This window comes from Schistocerca nitens, chromosome 3 (assembly GCF_023898315.1).
Source record: "Schistocerca nitens isolate TAMUIC-IGC-003100 chromosome 3, iqSchNite1.1, whole genome shotgun sequence".
Taxonomy (NCBI): domain Eukaryota; kingdom Metazoa; phylum Arthropoda; class Insecta; order Orthoptera; family Acrididae; genus Schistocerca; species Schistocerca nitens.
In genome coordinates, this window is record NC_064616.1 from 619,586,096 (window position 1) to 619,593,391 (window position 7,296).

Below are 7,296 nucleotides of genomic sequence, written 5' to 3' on the forward strand. Positions count from 1 at the left end.
GATATCTTAGGTGTTGCGAAACAACTCAAATCACTTAAGAAAGGCAAGTCTTCCGGTCCAGATGGTATACCAATCAGGTTCCTTTCAGAGTATGCAGACACAATAGCGCCTTTCTTAGCAATCATATACTACAGCTTCCTTGACGAAAGGTCTGTTCCTAAAGACTGGAAAGTAGCACAGGTCAGACCAATATTCAAGAAAGGAAATAGGGTAACCCATTGAATTACAGACCCATATCACTGACCTCAATTTGCAGCAGGATTTTGGAGCATATACTGTACTCGAACATTATGAATCACCTTGAAGAAACTGACTTATTGATACATAACCAACACGGATTCAGAAAATGTCCTTCTTGTGCAACACAGCTAGCTCTTTATTCCCATTAAGTAATGAGTGCTATAGACAAGGGATCTGAGATCGATCCCATATTCCTAGATTTCCAGAAGGCTTTTGAAACCGTTCCTCACAAGCACCATTAATCAAATTGTGTGCATATGGAGTATCGTCTCAGTTGTGTGACTGTATTCATGATTTCCTCTCGCCCGCATCTCGTGGTCCTGCGGTAGCGTTCTCGCTTCTCACGCCCGGGTTCCCGGGTTCGATTCCCGGCGGGGTCAGGGATTTTCTCTGCCTCGTGATGGCTGGGTGTTGTGTGCTGTCCTTAGGTTAGTTAGGTTTAAGTAGTTCTAAGTTCTAGGGGACTTATGACCACAGCAGTTGAGTCCCATAGTGCTCAGAGCCATTTGAACCATTTGATTTCCTCTCAGAGAGGTCACAGTTCGTAGTGATAGACGGTAAATCATCGAGTAGAACAGAAGTGATATCTGGCGTTCCGCAAGGTAGCGTCATAGGCCCTCTGCTGTTCCTAATTTATGTAAATGATCTAGGTAATAATCTGAGCAGCCCCTTTAGATTGTTCGCAGATGACGCTGTAATTTACCGGCCTAGTAAAATCATTAAACGATCAATTCCAATTACAAAATGATCTAGAGAGAATTTCTGTATGATGTGAAAAGTGGCAATTAGCACTAAACAAAGAAAAGTGCGACGTCATCCACATGGGTAGTAAAAGAAATCCGATAAATTTTGGGCATACGATAAATCGCAAAAATCTAAAGGCTGCCAATTCGACTAAATATCTAGGAATTACAATTACGAGCAACTTAAATTGGAAAGACGAAAGGGGAAGGCGAAATAAAGACTGCGCTTTGTTGGCAGAGCACTTAGAAGATGCGACAAACCCACTAAAGAGACAGCCTGCATTACACTTATCCGTCCCCTGCTGGAATACTGCTGCGCGGTATGGGATCCTTACCAGGTGGGATTGGCGGAGGACATCGAAAAAGTGCAAAGAAGAGCGGCTCGTTTAGTGTTGTCGCTCAATAAGGGTGAGAGTGTCACTGATATGATACGCGAGTTGGGCTGGCAGTCACTGAAACAAAGGCGGTTTTCTTTGCAGCGAGATCTATTTACGAAATTTCAATCACCGACTTTCTCTTCCGAATGCGTAAATATTTTGTTGACACCCACCTACGTAGGGAGAAATGATCATCATAATAAAATAAGAGAAATTAGAGTTCGAACGGAAAGATTTAGGTGTTCTTTTTTCCCACGCGCCATTCGAGAGTGGAATGGTAGAGAAGTAGTATGAAAATGGTTCGATGAACCCTCTGCCAGGCACTTAAGTGTGAATTGCAGAGTAGCCGTGTAGATGTCGATGCATGTAGAGGTAGAAAAAGTATTACTAAATACACAGTACAAGAACGTATTTAATTTTACATCCAACCTGCGCCCCACACCATCACAGAAGCAGTTCGTTACATAAAAGTCCACCCTGCATGATGCCAGTCTGATGCGGGAAATTAGGCGAAGAATGACTCGTCAGACCGTATGACTTCTATCTATATTGGTCTATGCGTTCTCTGCACCATTTGGGTGTCATGAAAGAGTTCTTGACGCTGATCAGATTTTTATATATGTCTCTCTGACTTTGCAAGTTCAGCTTTAGTAGCTCCCGATTATCTATATCTTTACAATTAGTTTGTTGAGGTATTGACATATGAAGAATTATCTCTGCACCCCTCGCCGACCAGGACCCTTGAGAATTGCTCTTCGTCCAAGCATTGTAACTCTAGATGCTCTTAACGCAATGTCTGGCTGCTATACGCTCACTCCAACATTCTGTTCCAGCTGAAACGTCGAGAGGTTTCCCAATTTTCCTCACATATGATTCGCGAATTTTGCAGACACATATGAAATATACCGCATATAAAAAAAGCAAGTTTAAAGGCTCGTTCACATTATTATTTAACATACTATCAATGACAAAATCATTAAAGATATAGTCCAAGCTTAGGTTAAGGAATGATAGGGTTTGGACTGGACCGGGTGCTTTTCAAACGATCTGTTTCAGGACTTTCCATAATCGATTCTGGAACCAACGAAAAGCCTAAACCTAGATCACTGGAAGAGGATTTGAATCTAGACATCCTGAATATGAGTCCAGTGGCCTCACCTCTTCTCTACGTTGCTCGGTGTCTTTAGGGAAGGTGGACTAGTTTAGCTGGACTTTGTTTGAGGATGTGGGATGGGAATCAGGAGTGGTCTCGTGGAAGGAACATTCACTTTAAGTGATTGAGGGAAAACATAAAGACGATAGGACGGGAATTTGAGTCATGCTTCTTTCGTATGTAAATCAAATGTTTAAGCAACTGCGCCATCCCTCCCCCACACACACACTCCTTATAACGATTTTTAAACAGGAAAGCTGAAGGAAATCAGCGGTGTAAAGTTCGTGAGCATCGGATTAGGCGCTATTATCCTGAATTAAATCTCAAGTCACTCCAGTGTCCTATTTAGTGATAGCCTGCGACACTGTTGATGGTAATCCATTCGTCAGACAGAGACGTTAAACTTAGCAGCCCAAGCGAGCTACGTGATAGATGTTGGCTATGCGCCAGCACTGAGTTTAACTGTCTTTTCCCTCTTCCTCGTCGCCATCCACAACACAAATATGGTACTACACCATATGCACACAAATCAGTCATCCTGGTGAATGTGAATTAAGAAGACATTCCTAATGTAAGTGACTGAATGTTGGAGATATCCCAGCTAGCTCTTTCCCGTTTATTGGTAGTTTGCATTTCATCAATAGGTGCAGACTGGCAGGAGTCATACTGCTGCTCTTCAGACTTTGAATACACTTACTTTTATTATACTTACTTACTTTACGCGATCAGGTCCAATGGACCGCGCGCTGCTTTGAGAGATTGCCTCCATTTCAGCCTGTCTTCGGCTCCTTTCTGCCGCCCTTCTAGCAATCCCACTCTCTGAAGGTCTTTGGATACGCAGTCACTTCATCTTCCTACGGGCCTTCTGCCGGTTGGCTTGGTGTTGAGTACAGTTTTCGGCCATCGGTTGTCCTGCATTCGAACAACATGCCCTGCCTACCGGAGTCGTCGTGTCTTCATTATAGCCTCGATTTTACTGGATGGTTCATTTCTAAATACTGCGCCCTGATATTGAACTCCCTGTCTTGACGATAAGAACCTTCAGTTGTTTTTGAGGGTGGAAGTGGTTCTTGAGTTTCATTATGTCTACGGTGCAGAACCATGTATTCCGTCTTGTCACGATTGATTTGAAATCCAATTTTCCTCGCTGTTGTTTCCACAATGTCAGCCATTTCACCCAATTCTTCTTCCGACCAGATAGTAGCACTATATCATCGGCATATCCGAGGTACTTGATGTTCACATCCCCAGTGTGGACTTCTGTGAGTTCATTAGATGACATCTCTCGCATTACCTTCTGTCATCCGAGATTGAAAACAACAGGTGATAGTCCATCGCCCTGCAATAGCCCAGTTTTTATTTTGAGTGCTTCAGTCACTTTATTTCCAATTTTTACCTTTTCTGTAGTATCCATCAGGCAGGCCTTCGTGAGGCTTACTAGTTTCTTGGCAAAACCGAACTCTTCCAGACACTTTCCCGATGAATACAGTCATATGTTTTTCTGAAGTCGATAAACAGCATGTGTAGTTCTTGGCCAAACTCCCACCTTATTTCCACTATCTGGCGCAGGACAAAGATTTGGTCGATAGTAGATCTCCCGTGACGAAATCCTCCTTGATATTCTCCAATAATGGTGTCTGCCAACGGTTGGATTCGATCTAGAAGACAGTTTGAGAAGATCTTATAACAAATATTGAGCAGAGTGATACCACGGTAGTTTTCACATGCCATTCGGTCATTCTTCTTGTGGATGAGACAGATTAGTGCATTCCTCCAGTCTTATGGAATGTTTTCAGTGTTCCAAATGGTCTCTGTTAATTTGTGAATCCTTGCGACAAGGTATTCACCCCCTCCCTGAATTATTTATGGACCCCATCTTCTCTTGGGCTTCTGTCCTTTTTAAGCCGTTTTATCTGCTTCCTGATCTCTTCTACTGTTGGCGGTAGGTATTCAGGGTCTGCTGTCTGTGATAGGGGGAAGTTAAAGAGTGTCGTTGTGTCTTCACAGTTTAACAAGTCACTGAAGTATTCTTCCCATCTCTTTACAATTTGATATTCATTTGTCATCATCTCTCCTTTGGCATTTTTTATGAATTTCTCCGTGAGTTTATAGGTTTTCCTCAGATGGTTGACCTTTCTGTACATGTTCTTCATCCTCCTTCCCTGAAAGTCTTCTTCTGCTTGTGTAATAACCCCACTCACGAACTTCCTCTTTTCTCTCCGCAGTACCGCTTGTGCTTCTCTTCGGACTCTGTCAAATTCTGCCTCTGAATACAACAGTTTAACAAACATTAATACCAACGAAAACTGTTATCTCAAACTTGATGAAATGTTGGTGGTGCCTTGAATCCTATGAGGATTATTGTGTTGCAGAAGCTGGTAACATTTTCTGGATAAGCGATTTACTTCACATGAAATTGGAGAGGAACTGATATGAAAAAGCATATAGGATGACTATTTGGAAGGGTCAGGGGGCAGGATTTAGATGGTAGGAGGCCTTTAAGAGAGTAGTTATGGAGGGGAAGGGTGAGTTGAAGCCTTCATTTGGAACAGAAGGGGAAGAGCAGGTTATAGTTTATAGGATAGGTAGATCTGGGAGTGGAGGGCGGTTTAAATTACCTTGTGTTTGAACAGAGGTGAAAACTTTTACTAGTTAGTGCTTGATATGGGAGGGTAAATGTAATGAGACACAAAAACTAAAAGTGAGAGATAGTGCATGACATTCAAGGATTTACAGTTCACAACTAACAATTACATGTAATCTTAATATTTACAATTGATACTATAAACTATTAATTTTCAAAATCCAAATGGACAGACAGGAATTTGAACCTATTTCTCCGTGAATATGTCTCCAGAGTAGTAAAAGCTAAGACTCTTCTTTTTTTGTTGTGCATCAGATGAGGAACTTACTCAGTATACAGTTCTGTCACAGAATAGTGGTGAGAGAAGTAGCAGAAGCGCTGGTGTACCTGGTGCATCCGACGGCTGATACCCTCATCGGCTGTCATAAGCACGTTAAGCGGTTTTCCTCTGGAGCAGTTGAAATGCGTTGTCAGATGGTGCTGCCCGACCACTGCCACTCCCATGAAGTGATTGCTCATCATCTTGTGGATGTTGATCAAATCTTGAACGTTCTGTAGCGAACCTGCACAAATATTTTAAGTATTTTACTCCGAGTATGTAAGATATCTGTATAACAGAATAAAGTTTCACTAGTCCTTTGTTCTTTGTTATAAAATGTTATTCCAGAGAAGTACAGTCCAACGACATCAACAGTCATCCTCGTTTATACACTCTAAGTAAAGAAAAGTCGACGGATCACAAAGCAATTATCCGAAAAGGACGTAAATCGGTAGATATGATGTACATGTGTAGACAAACAAATCAATACAATTTCAGAAACACTGGCTGATTTATTCAAGACAAAAAGCTTCACAAATTGAGCAAGTCAATAACGCTTTGATCCACCTCTGGCCCTTATACGAGCAGTTATTCATCTTGGCAATGATTAATAGAGTTGTTGGATTTCCTCTTGAGAGATATAGTGCCAGATTCTGTCCAATTGGCATGTTGGATCGTGAAATTCTGAGCTGGTTGGAGGATCCTGCCGATAATGCTCTAAACGTTCTCATTTGGGAAGAGATCTGGCGACCTTGCTGGCCAAGGCAGGGTATGGTAAACATGAAGACCAGCAGTAGAAACTCTAGCCACGTGCGGCCGTTCACTATCGTGCTGAAATGTAAGCCCAGGATGGCTTGCCATGAAGGGCAACAAAATGGGGCGTAGAATATCGTCTACGTACTGCTGTGCTGTAAGGGTGCCATGGACGCCATCCAAAGCCATCCTGCTATGAATAGAAATACACTCCAGACTATCACTCCTGGTTGTTGGGTCATACAGCAGGAAAGTCAGGTTGAAATCCCACCGCTATCCTGAGCGTCTCTAGGTACGTCTTTGCTGGTCATCGGGGCTCAGTTAGATGTGGGACTCATCAATGAAGAGACTTAGGACAGCGGTGGGGTACTAATCTGATTGTCGCCCGCCATACGGCCCAACAACCAGTAGTAATGGTCTCGTGTGGCATTTATTCTTATGTCAGATCCCCTTTGGTTGTCATCTGCAGCACCCTTACAGCACAGCGGTACGTTGACGTTGTTCTACACCCCTTTTTGTTGCCCTGCATCGCAAGCCATTCTGAGCTTACATTTCAGCAAGATAATACCGGTCCGCAGATGGTGAGAGTTTCTACTGCTTGTGTTCATGCTTGCGATACGTTACTATTGCCAGCAAGGTCGCCGGATCTCTCCCCAATTGAGAACGTTTACAGCATTATGGGCAGCATCCTCCAACAAGCTCGGGATTTTCAAGATCTAATATGCCAATTGGTCAGATTTTGGCACGATATCCCTCGGCATGACACCCAGAAATTCAATCAAGCCGAATAACTGCTTGCATAAGGACTAGAGGCCTTACTGACTTGATCAGCTTGCGAAGCTCCTTCTCTTGAAGAAGTCATCCAGTTTTTCTGAAATTGCAATCATTTGTTTGTCTGTGTATGTACATCCAATCTACTGATGACCGTCCATTTCGGATTATCCCTTCGCTGTCCGTCTTTTTTTTTCTTAGAGTGTATAATCCTACACACAGGTTACTGTCCTGAACCGCAGAAAGCCTCTCCTATTTCCCAGAATGAATTTTCACTCTGCAACGGATGTGCACTGATTTGAAAGTTCCTGGCAGATTTAAACTGTGTACCAGACCAGCACTCGAACCTGGGAGTT